The 13743-nt window shown below is 33.4% G+C and overlaps 1 long non-coding RNA gene across 2 annotated transcripts in view; it reads left to right on the plus strand.

Moving 5' to 3' along the window:
• Positions 1-456: 456 nt before the first annotated feature.
• The window catches only part of LOC308622135, a 144662-nt gene continuing 131375 nt past the window's right edge, over positions 457-13743 (plus strand). For both annotated transcript variants that reach the window (XR_014016568.1, XR_014016569.1), the window contains exons 1-2: positions 457-630; positions 4112-4183. This is a non-coding gene — a long non-coding RNA (uncharacterized lncRNA). The remainder of the gene's footprint in view (positions 631-4111; positions 4184-13743) is intronic.

The raw sequence follows: 13743 nt of genomic DNA on the forward strand, positions 1-13743 counted from the left end.
TGACCTTACTTCCACCTGACTAACTTCCAGAAAGTCATGTGGCAGCTCTGTTCCCTAGGGTTTAATCTGTAAAATCAGAGAACTGAACTCAGTGAAGCTCTAACATTCTGTGACCTTACCTGGATATTGAGGTAAATAGAAATTTCAATATATTCCACAAATTAATAAAAATATGTGCATATACATTATAAGGGCATACATTAACTGAAAATGCAAGTAATTCTTGACTTCTTTTTTAATCACAAATATCAGTGTCCATGAGTTGACAGCTTGCTTATGAAAAAGTCCCTTACATGTTCCTTTTTATGGTTTGCTAATTTTCCATTCTGTATTCCAAGGCAGACCAATAATTGTAATGAAATCAGGTTAAACATTGATCTTCCACCCTGACATTGCATTAACTTTTCTAATAAACATCTTCACTGTGTCAGCCAGCACTGTGTTTACATATTGAGTCCAGCAACCAATTGTCTTGCTTCTTTTAGATGCTTTTGAATTCTGGAAGGAGTCTTCTCTGAAAGACTAGAGTCATGCATCTGCCATGCCTTTCAATTTTGTATTTCGGATTAACTGCTCCTTTTCCTCCATGTTCTGAAGGTCTTCTAAGAAATTTCCTTCCCAGTTCATCTGGTAAGTGCCTGCTCTGGCTGTTACTCTTTAGTGAATTCATGTCTTTTTTCCTATGTTTCTTGTGCCACCCTTGTTATCTGGAGTCAGGATTCTGAGCTCTGACCTCCTTCCTTGTCCTGCTGCCCAGGAGAATCGAAGGCAGACCCTCAGACCTCTAATATTCTAGATTTTTGAAGATCCAGCTTTGGCTGGGATGAGGCCAGGATTGGGGTGGAAATAAGCACTGAGGTTTTTTTTATTTATTTATAGCCTTCTGAAAATTAATTAACTATTTCTGTTCAGATTCAGGGGCTGAGCAAAAGTATTAACCAGTAGATGCGCCTAAAGGTCCCTGATCAAACACTCTATTTTTAATGTTGTGAAGAATACATGCTTAGGGAATACTTTTCCTAGCAAATTGAGCCAATGCTGCTTGCTTCACTAGAACTACAGGCAAAAGATGATTACCAGAGAGGCTGGGGAGAAATTGCCCCATGATGTGAAGCAAAGCCTTCATTCATGAATGATTTCTTGTCTCTGAATGTGGAAAAACTAGATCATAAAGTGTGGGGCTGGGATTCTAAAGGATATTTAATACCTCATTCCTGGAGATATGGTCTAAAATTTAAAGACTGTAATCACTGGTCAGATGAGAAAAGATGCTCCAAGATTCCCCTTATTTTAATATGTATTTATTAATTTATTTATTTGGCTGCACCATGTCCTGGTTGCAACATGCAGAATCTTTGTTGCCATGTGCAGGATCTTTTAGTTGCAGCATGAGGGATTCCTTAGTTGCAGCATGAGGGCTCTTAGTTGCAGCATGCAATGTCTAGTTCCCTGACCAGGGATCGAACCCAGGCCCCCTGCATTGGAGTACATAGTCTGAACCACTGGACCACAAGGGAAGTCCCTTCTCTTATTTTAACAAGAGTATCTAAGAATATCTGCCAATATCATGGATCTCTGGGAAAACATCCTATCCAGACCCACAGAATCAGATCAACCACCCACAAATCAGAATAGCTATAATGAAAAATTCATTAGACTAAGTCGCACCACTTGCCAAGAGCGTATTTACACCAGGCACTGTACTAAGTGCTTAACATATCTCATGTGTGATCCTAATAAAGCTCTATCAGGTACACATGGATATTCCTATTTTATGGACAGGAAAGAAAGTCTCCGATGGACTAAGTAACTTCTCCAAAGTCACACATCTACCACAATTACCAGGATTAAGCCCAAATCTGCACGACTCCAAAAGTTCCTAGCCATTCTATGCTCCTGCAGAATAGCCACGCCAGTGGAGAGCAGGGGAGAATAGGGGTGCAGACACAATGGGAGTCTTATCATAGCATCCCATATAGGCAAAGGTTCCTTATTCCAAGTGAGCTTTGCTCCTGCCCTCATAGCACCTTGCATAGACTTATGTCAATACTTGCAACTCATGGTATTGTGGTTTATAGTTTGGGGGCTGGAGAGAGAGAAAAATGAAAGAATGGATTTCTAAATTTTGGTTCTCTTATTTTATTAGCTTGCCTTGAACAAGTTACTGAATCTCTCTCATCCTAATATTTTAACTACAAATGGGAATAAAACTACTCCTCAGTGTGTGCTTATAAAAAGATAATAAAATCAAAGGACTTTAGACTAATCCCTTTGCACATATAGGCACTTCTTTAATGACCCCCTTCTTACATTTCAATCTTGCCCAATGTCCCATGACCTCTTCAGAGCAGGGACCATAGAGTATCCACATGCATGTCTCCAGATAAAATGCTTAGCACATATTTGGTGCTCAGTGACTTAAAATGATTGGTATATATTGAGAATTAGTTTGTTTGCAACTCTAAGGGCTGTTGTAAAACTTTAGGTTTTAGTGTAGATATTTATTGATTTTTTTAAAATGCATTCTTCACATTCTCCCTTATATATTATGGTCAGTCTCTTGGGCTCTCTAGAAGAGAGCATTTTCCAGCTTTCTTTGAGTGTCAAGTCAAGAGAATTAGAACACCCCATAAAAATAACACAGGCATCTCTGACAAAGAACCTGCTTCTGCCAATAGGTTGATTTTGCATTTAACAACTAATTTCACATATCAGTTTATACTAAATCATTTATTCATCCATTTATTCACTAAACACCCATCCATTGATGTCTATATTATCCTAGTGATAACAATGTAAATAGGACTAATCTCTGCCCTGGAAATGTTTATAGTTTAGTGATATGAAACACATATGAATAAGTCATTTAAAATTGAGTAAGGTCATTTCCACAACATATATGAAAAAAGGATTATGAGAGAAAAGGGCATATGGTAACACCTTCAAACTTTGTTTCACTTCTGTTACTGAAAGTTACTTTTTCATCCCAGAATTACATTTCTATTCTTCCCCCTGCCTCCATATTTTTCAGTAAACTTTTGATAATTCTCTTTTTAAAATAACTTATTTGTAAGGATTTTTTTCTTCTTTTTGTGCTTTTTCTCTTTAAATAACATAGAAAATTTGGCTTTTATCAAGTATCACTAAACTCTTCTATTTCTTTGCACATTAGGTATGCAACTGCACTGTGAAGAAATGCTTTCCAAAATTTTGTCTCCTTTACTTTCAAATACCTAAAATGAAAAAATCTGTATCCTGTATGAGGATATTTTATTTAACTAGGATACATATATTAGCCAGGTATTTATCTTAAATTCCCTTTGCCATCGTCAGCCTAATATGTTTACTTCTATACTGGACTTTGTTTACCAAGTTCACACCCTGGTCAACTATTTCCATCACATATATATTTATATATCAACTGCTGCATAGAAACCTCCCCCAAAACTTAGGGGCTTAACATTCTCTCACCATTCTGTGAGTAGATCGGACTCAGTTGGATGGTTTATCCACATGACATCAACTAGGGCTATAGTCATATGGGGGCTTGAATGTGCTACAATATCCAAGGTTGCTCCCTCACATGACTGGCAGCTGTTGCTAGCTGTTGGCTGAGAACTGCTGGCAAGTAGGTCTCTTAAGCTTTCCTCCATGTGACCTCTCCATGTTTCTGGTTTCTGAAAGGGAGTAGCCTAAGTGTGAACTTTTCAAGGGTAGAGAAGCAGAAACTGATGATCTCTTAATGCCTCCTTTTCTGCACTCTGTTGATCAAAAGCCATCCCAGATTCAAGGGGTGGAGAAATAAATGCTCCTCTTAACATGATATGCGGTTCATGGAGAGGAGGGAGTGGTTGGTCATTTTAAGATTGACTAGTATATCTATATACTAGTTAGTTTCTAGTATTTTCTTCAAAAATGATTCCCTTCTCCATTTTCCTTCTGTACATTTTCCTTCTATATGTGAGAATTTAAAATCAGTTATCTCTTTCTCTGTACTAACCTAAACATATAGTTGATTGTGTTTGTTTTATGTCTTTGATGAATATATTATGTTTTACATTTAGAATTCTAAGCTCTAACTCCCTCTTTATCTTCTGCTCTGTAATTAAAGAGAAGCCTTCAGACCTGAAATATACCAAAGGCTGCAATGGGCGGTATGGTAGGTGGATGGTGAGAATTTCTTGTAAGTATTACTTTTCTTTTTCAGTTCATATATTTTAAATTCTTAAGAAATATATAAAATGCTTTATTACATTTCTATTATAGTCTCAATTGTAAAAATAAATATCCAAACTCTAACAAATTTGGCTAAGTAAAATATTACATAACATTAATACACAGGAGGTGGGGAGAAGGAGTACATTCTGGACTTCCCTTCTCTTTAAGTTTTTTGAAAGGGAACACTGCCTGAAAGTCTGGGTGACCAAAGCATGGACTTCATTGGAGTAAACCAGTAAGCAAGATGTATAAAAAATGCTATCAAGATAATCAGATAAACTTATTAAAGAGGAAAAAAGATATTTTGTATCTCATTTGCATAGAGAAACATCTTAAATAAGCCCTCTGAAGCCTGAGAACCCCTAGGTGAGGAGAATATGCATTATTCCAGATCAGAACTAAAGAGTCAAGCAAGGAGGATGACCTCATGTGGCTTTCCTGTCTAGAGATATGTAAAAACAAATGTTACAACTATGAATTTGACATTAATCATGGGGAAATTTAACAAATGAAAATTACACATTACTGATGGATCTCTTTGTAAAACTTGTTGGATTTCCATGCCATTTTTTCATTCACTGATCATACAGTAAGGATACTGGGTCATTAATTATAGACATACACAACAAGCAGTGTTTCTACTGTGTAAGCTCTTTCATGCTTTTTTTCTTTTTTTTTTTCTAATGGGTAAGTTATACCTAGATGTTATTTAAATTGCAAATCTGTGTTAATGTATTGAAGCAACATTATGTCTGTTACCAGTATGGTAGTTATAATTAGAATTTTGTTACAAGTGGACAAGAAGGAAATATACATTATCATTATATTTAGACATGCAACCTATACAATAAGAAAGACAGTGATCATGGTAACTACATACTGCTTAGCATTGATTTCTTATTTGCTGCAAGGAGGGAAATCCAGAGGGGACTTAGAGATGGAACCTGGGAGATAAGAAGCCCACACAGTAAAAGATGAGAGCTTGAGATGAGGAGACTAGTCATTCAGCATTTGCTTTTACTAGACTACTTTAGAAAAGGCATGATACTACTGGTGGGAACAAATATAGCATAGTAATTTAGGGCACTGGTTCTGGAGACTACCAAATCACTTATTAACTCTCAATGCCTCTTTGAATGTCTATAAGATGGAGATAAAAATTTGGACATCAAATTTTACATGATGTAAGGTGTATGAACAAAAATTGCCAAGACATTTGCTATTTTTAAATAAGAACTGTAGAATCACAAATGTTTCTGTGTAACATCTCAACTTTAAAGAGAGAAAATCTTGAAAGAAGCCAGAGGAGAGGAAAAAAAAGAAACCTTCCTTACAAAGGAACAAGAGTAAGAATATATAGCAAATTGCTTCAGAAACCATGCAGGCAAGAGAGTGGGGTATTTTTTTTTTAATTTAAAATGTTGAAAGAAAAAAATCACTAACCTAAAATTCTACATCCAGTAAACTTATTTTCCAAAAGTGAAGTAACATCTTTCCCAAACAAACAAAAATTGAGGTAATTCCTCTCCAGCAGAAGAATAGTGCTTACCTCGTATTGTATGGGAACCTGAGGGAGTTGACATGTATTGGAAGATGTGCTAGGAGACTATTTTAGGAGAAGAGAGTGACATAGGCAAGAATCTCAACTCTACATAAAGAAAGGACAAAAGAGAAGAAATAATGAAGGTAAAATAATTTTTTTCTCAATTGAGCTACAAAAAACTTTATTAAAGTAATAATAGTAATAATGTTTTGGGTAATTATAGCCTGTAAATAAATAAAAACAGCAATATCACAAGGAATGGGAGGGAGGAATTGTGAATACTCTGAAAGTTACTTGTACTATACTTGAAGCAGTATAGTGTTATTTGAAAGTGGAATTAGATTGGTTAAAAACCAATATACAGATATGCTAATAAAGGAGAGAAAATGGAACCATATATAATGTTCAATTAAAACAAGAAAAAGGCAGAAAAAGAGAGGAAAAAAAGAATGAATGTAACAAATAGAAAATAATTATAATCATGGCAAATATTTATCCAACTATATCAGTATTACTTTAAATGTGAATGGTCTAATAACACCAATTAAAAGACAGATTTTTAGAATATATAAAAAATAACCTATTTACCATCACATCAAAAAGAATAAAATACATAGGAATAAGGCTACCTAAGGAGGCAAAAGACCTATACTCAGAAAACTATAAGGCACTGATAAAAGAAATAAAGGATGACACAAATGGAGAGATATACCATGTTCTTGGATTGGACTATACTTGGACTATACTACCCAAAGCAATCTACAGATTCAGTGCCATCCCTATCAAATTACCAATGGCATTTTTCACATAATTAGAACAAAAATGTTTTAAAATTTATGGAAACACAAAAGACCACAAATGGCCAAAGCAATCTTGAGAAAGAAAAGCAGCTGGAGGATTCAGGCTCCCTGACTTCAGACTATACTACAAAGCTACAGGCATCAAAACAGTATGGTACTAGCACAAAAAACCCCAGAAATATAGATCAGGGGAACAGGATAGAAAGCCCAGAGATAAACCCATGAACTATGGTCACCTAATATATGATAAAGGAGGCAAGATTATACAACTTAGAAAAGACAGTCTCTTCAATAAGTGATGCTGGGAAAACTGTACAGCTACATGTAAATAAATGAAATTAGAACATTCCCTGACACCATACACAAAAATAAACTCAAAATGGATTAAAGACCTAAATGTAAGACCAGATACTGTAAAAGTCTTAGAGGAAAACATAGGCAGAATACCCTTTGACATAAATCACAGCAAGATCTATATCCAGTAAACTTATTTTCCAAAAAAAAGTAAAAACAAAAATAAACAAATGAAACCTAATTAAACTCAAAAGTTTTTGCACAGCAAAGGAGACCATAAACAAAACAAAAATACAGCCCTTGGAATGGGAGAAAATATCTGCAAATGAAGCAGCTGACCAGGGATTAATCTCCAAAATATACAAACAGCTCATGCAGCTCAATTAAAAAAAAAAAAAAAAAACCAATCCGAAAATGGACAAGAGATCTAAATAGACATTTCTCCAAAGACATACAGATGGCCAAAAAGCATATAATTAGTGATGTTGAGCATCTTTTCATCAGAGAAATGCAAATCAAAACTACAATGAGGTATCACCTCACACAGGTCCGAATGGCTATTATCAAAAAATCTACAAACAATAAATGTGGGAGAGGGTGTGGAGAAAAAGGAACCCTTTTGCACTGTTGGTAGGAATGTAAATTGATACAGCCACTATGGAGAACAGTATGGAGGTTCCTTAAAAAACTAAAAATAGAGCTAACATTTGATCCAGCAATCCCACTCTTGGGCATATATCCAGAGAAAACCATAATTTGAAAAGATACATGCACCCCAATGTTCATTGCAGCACTATTTACAATAGCCAGGACATGGAAGCAACATAAATGTCCACCAACAGAGGAATGGATAAAGAAGATGCAGTACATATATACAATGGAATATTACACAGCAATAAAAAGGAATGAAATAATGCCATATGCAGCAACATGGATGGACATAGAGATTCTCATACTAAGTGAAGTAACTCAGACAGAGAAAGACAAATATGATATTCTTATATGTGGAATCTAAAAAAAAAAAAAGGGTACAAATGAACTTATCCACAAAGCAGAAATAGAGTTAGAGATGTAGAAAACAAACTTATGTTTATCAGGGGATAAGGGGAGGGAGGGATAAATTGGGAGATTGGAATTGACATATACACACTACTATATATAAAATAGATAACTAATAAGGATCAACTACATAGCACAGGGAAGTCTACTCAAATCTCTGTAATGACCTATATGGGAAAAGAATCTAAAGAAAGAGTTGATACATGTATATGTATAACTGATTCACTTTGCTGTACAGAAGAAACTAATACAATATTGTAAATCAACTATACTCCATTTAAAAAAATAAAAAACAAACACCTGTATGTCTTTACAAGAAACACACTTTAAATATAAACACTCATGTAAATTAAAAGTAAAGGAATGAAGAATGATACATCACCTTAACACTACTAAAGAGAAAGCTGGAGTATCTGTTTTAATTTCAGACAAAGCAAATCTCAGGTTAAGAAAAGTTATCAAGGATAAAGAGAGGCACTACATACCAATAAAAGCATCTCCAAGAAGATATAACAATTTTTGCTGTGTATGCACCTAACAACAGAACATCAAAATATGAAGGAAAACTAATAGAACTGAAAGTAGAAATACACAAATCCACTATTGTATTTGGAGACTTCATCACCTCTCAGTAATTGATAAGATACCACAGGCAGAGAAACCAATAAGAGCACTGTTGATCTAAACAACACTATCAGTAAATTTGATCTAACTGACATTCATAGAAAACTCCACCCAGTAAGAGCAGAATACACATTTTTGTCAAGCTCACATGGATCAGTAAGATAGACCACATTCTAGGCCGTGAAATGCACCTTATTAAAGTTAAAGGCATAAGACTCAAACAAAGTATGTTCTCAGATGACAATAGAATTATAAATCAATAACAAAAAATCCTCAAACATTGGAGATTAAATATATTTCTAAATAACACATGGATCAGAAAGTCTCTAGAGGAATTAAAAAACATTTTGAACTAAATGAAAATAAAAAATACAACTTATCAAAATTTATGGGATTCAGTGAAAGTAATGTTTAGAGGGAAATTTATAACATCAAATGCATATATCAGAAAAGAAGAATGATATAAAAACAATAATATAAATTTTCACATTAGAAAACTAGAGAAAGAAGAGGAATTTAAACCTAAGACAAGCATAAGAAAAGAAACCACAAAAATAAAAACAGAAACTATTGAAATATTAAAGAAAAACATTAGATAAAACCAATCAACCCCAAATCTGAAAAGGTTAATAGAATTGATAAAACTCTAGCCAGGCTAACAAAGAAAAAAGGAGAAAAGATGCAAATTATCACTACTAGAAATGAAAGAGAAATCACTAGTGATCTCATGGACAATAAAAGGATAACATGAATATTATGAACAATTCTATGCCCATAAATTTAATAACTTAATGAAATGAACTAATTCCTTGACAACACAAACTACCAAAACCTACACAAGAAAAAGCAAATAATATAAATATTTCTATTAAATAAATTGAATAGTTAATAATATTTCAAAAAAGATAACACCAGTCCTAGAGTGTTTCACTGGTGAGCTCTAATAAACATTTAAGAAAGAAATGATTCCAATTCTCCACAATCTTTTCAAGAAAAGAGAAGGAGAGCAAACATTTCCTAAATCATTCTATGAGACCAACATTACCCTAATACCAAAACCAGATAAACACATTATAAGAAAGGAAAACCACAGAATGATATCTCTCATGAACATAGATGCAAAAATCCTCAACAAAATTCTAGAAAATTGAATCCAACAATGTATAAAAAACTAAGTACTATGACCAAATAGGATTTATTTTGGGTATGCAAGCCTTGTTCAACACTCAAAAATCAGCCAGTACAATCCACTGTATCAACAGGCTTAAGAAAATTCATATGATTATCTTAATTGTTGCAGAAAAAGCATTTGACAAAATCGAACATCCATTCATGATTAAAAAAAAAAACCCTCAGCAAACTGGAAATAGAGAGGAACTTTCTCAGTTTGATAAAGAACATTTATAGAAAAACTAGTATCATACTTAAAGGTGAAAAACTGGATGCCTTCCCACTGAGATCAGGAACAAGACAAAGCTGTCCTTTCTCACTACTCCTATTCAACATCGTAGTGGAAGTTGCAGCTGGTGCAATAAGATAAGAAAGTGAAATAAAGATCTATAGATTGAAAAGTATGTAATAAAATTGTCTTTGTTAATAGATGGCATTATTGCCTATGTAGAAAGTCTCAAAGAATCTACAAAAAAATTCCTGGAATTAATGAGTATAGAAAGGTCACAGGATACAAGGTCAATATACGAAAGTTAATTGCTTTTTTATATTCTAAAAATTAACATTTAAAATTATATATATATGAAAGAAAGTATTAATTACCAGTATCAGGAAAAAATAGATGGATTTCTTTTACAGATTTTATTATAAAAGATAGAAACCTTGCAATAAACAACTTTGTTCTATATCTATTCAACAAATTGAAATTGAAACTAAAATCTTCCAATAATAGCAAAGAAATGTAAGAACCAGACAAATTTATAACGATTTCTTTCAATTATCTTAAGAAAAATAACAACTATCCATACAGACTAGTCCAGAGAAATAATCAAAAAGAAAAAAGAAAGAAAGAAACAGTTCACAAGTCACTTTTTAAGGCTGATGAAATCTTGATACCAAATGATTAGTTCATTTTTAAGAATGAAAATTTACAAACCAATATCTTTCATGAACAATGCAAAACCTGAAAAAAAATGAGCAAATCAAATTCAAATGTATATTAAAATTATATTACAACAGTTATATTTATTCCAAAAAGCAAGGTTGTTTTAGGATTCTAAAATTAAAATAATTAACTGCATTAACAGAATAAAGAAGAAAACTCATATGATGATCTCAATAGCAGCAAAAGAGGCATGTGAAATAATTAAACACCAAAATTAAAATACCTCAGAAAACTATAATTAGAAGAAAACTTACTTACGTGATACAGAGTATTTACAAAATTGTATCTACAGCAAACCTTGTATTAATGCTATATAGTATTAAAAGTTTTCCCCCTGAGACTAGGATGAGATAACATGTACACTATCACCCCTTATATTCTCCTCATGTTGTAGGTCCCTACTAGTATAATAAAGGCAAAAACAAAACAAGAGAAAAAAAGGAAGGGAGGGAGGAAAGAAGGAAAGGAGGGAAGAGGAGAGGGAGGAAGAGAAGAAGGAAAGAAAGGAAAAGCTCATGAATGGAAAATGAAGAAATAAAACTCATTCACAGTTTACATGATAGAACATTTAGAAAATCTAAAATGATATATAGCTAAATTATTAAATAAGAGACTTTAGCAATGCCTTTGCACAGAAGAACAATATAAAAAAAGCAAAAGAATTTATATGTATTGTACCACCAATTAGAAAATGAAACTAAAAATTGACATTTGAAATAGTATCAAAAACTCAAACAACAAAGAAATAGGGCAAAATATGTAAAATTTCTCAACACATAAATCAATAAAATATTGTGAAAAGTATTAAAATGATCTAGAAAACTGAGAGGTTATGTCAAGTTTTTGGGTTAGAAGACAGTATTTATAGGTTTCAATTTTTTCTTCAAATTGATTTCCCTATTTTATGCAGGTCCTGTACAAATTCCAACAGATACTTTGTTTTTTTAAAAATGGACAATCGGTTTTAATGTTAATGGAAATGTAAAGAGCCACAAATAGCCAAATTTGGAAGAACAAAGTTCGAAGGCTTACACTGCTACCTTAATTGAAGGAATATGGTATTGACATTTAGACAATGAAACCAAGGGAGCAAAAAAAATCCAGAAACAGATTTTCACCTACACCAACACTTGACTAGGGCAAAGATGACACAGCCCTGTGGAGAAAGGATGGCTCTTCAATAAACAATTCTGGGTTACCTGCATGTTCAGAAGAAAAAATGATTCTTGCACAATTCACACCACCCACAAAAATCACTTTTAGTTGGATTATAGATATAAATTTATGAGAGAAAATATAGCTTCTGGAAGATAAGAAAATAGCTTTATAATTTATTAGAAGCCAAAGATTTCTTTGACAGAACACAAAATGTAGTATTAGAAAATTATTTATAAATTGTATTACATTAGAATTTTTTGAATTACATAAAATTATTTTTAAAATTACATAAAAATTAAAAAGCTAAGCTCATTAAAGACACCATTCAAAGGCAAGTAAATAAGGGGGAGAAAATATTTGCAATACATACAACGGATAAAGGATTATGTCAAGAATATTTTTTAAAACCTCACAAATTAATAAGAAAAAGACAACACAGTAAAAAAAATAGGCAAGACTTGAAGAATCCTCTCATTAAATAAGTTATTGAAATGTCTGTTAATCACATGAGAAGGTGTTCTTCCTAATTAGTCATCAGGAAAATACAATTTAAAGCCACAATGTATTGATGATGTTCTGTTTATCGATGTGGATGGTGATTACAAATGGTGTGTTCATTTTTTGAAAATTCATCAAACTATACATTTATGATTTGTGCACTTTTATATGTATATCATATTTCAATAGAAATGTTTATTTCTACAAGGGATAAGTGGATGTGGTAATAAGGGGAATTTGTCTGGTAGAAGGCAAAAGAAAAAAAGCTGAATGGTACTTAACCTCATATTTTCCACACTGTTCCCTTTTCTCATCCTTCCTCTTTTCTTTTTAACACACAGTCTATATTGGCAATGCTTCAGTAGAAGTGTCAGCTATGGCAATTAAGATCAGGATTAAAGAAGCAGAATGGAGTTTACTTCCACCTCTCCACCCATTTCCTCACATTTTAATTCTATGTTCCCTTCTGCATAATTAATACTAGAGCAGAAGGAGCTGGAGGATTACAAGTGGGAGCTTAAAGTGGAAGGACCAAACTTTTCTTTTATTCTATCCAAACCTCATCAATTATTCTTGCTGCTAGATGAACATTGGGATAGATAAGAAGAAGGATTTTGGTTTGGGGAATCACAGGCCATTACAGGATCCACTGACTAGAAGGGGAAGAGTTAGAAAATACCTGGTAGTGGCAGCAAGGAAATGAAACACCTGTGGACACATCTGTGTTGTACATAATGGAAACAGGATAGCCCAACAGTGAAGATCATGGGCACCGGAGACAAACAGACTGGTGTGTGAATTCTGCCTCACACATTTACTATCTGATTTTGGACAAGTTACTTATTCTCCCTAAGCCTCAGTTTTCTCATCTGTAGTTTGTATAAAATACCAATGCCTATTTCATAAGATTGTTGTGCTGGTCAAATAAAAATTATTCACAGAAAATGCTTAATGGTGCCTGTTGCAGAACAGGCACTCAGTACATGTTAACAAGGATGATGATGATATTGGTGTGTTAGAAACCTCCATCAGCAGTCTTCCATTTTATGACCTTTTTAAGTTAGCTTAGCTCTAACGCCAGCAATGTCTTCTTGGTTAAATATAACTCAGTCTCCTCTAATAGAGGTCTCTTCAGCAGAAGTATACATTCATGAGGTTCGTAAGGTATGACCTGTTCTAGGTATCCAGTAATAAGACAAGTCCACTGATGGTAACTAATATTTCACGAGTTAACATGTCAAAGTCTTTATCAGAAGCCTGCCCTGATTCCTTGCTTCATTGGTATGCTGTAGTACTTCTTCTAAACGTTAATTTCTTAGGCAACTAGTATTGAGCACCTATTATCTACCAGGTACTCTATTAAGCCTTGATAATTCAGAGTTAAAAGATAAATTTGGTGTTCTCTGGTAAGACAGATAAACTAAGCCATGAAT

The sequence above is a fragment of the Mesoplodon bidens genome, assembly GCF_964165515.1.
Source record: "Mesoplodon bidens genome assembly, chromosome: 1".
NCBI lineage: Eukaryota > Metazoa > Chordata > Mammalia > Artiodactyla > Ziphiidae > Mesoplodon > Mesoplodon bidens.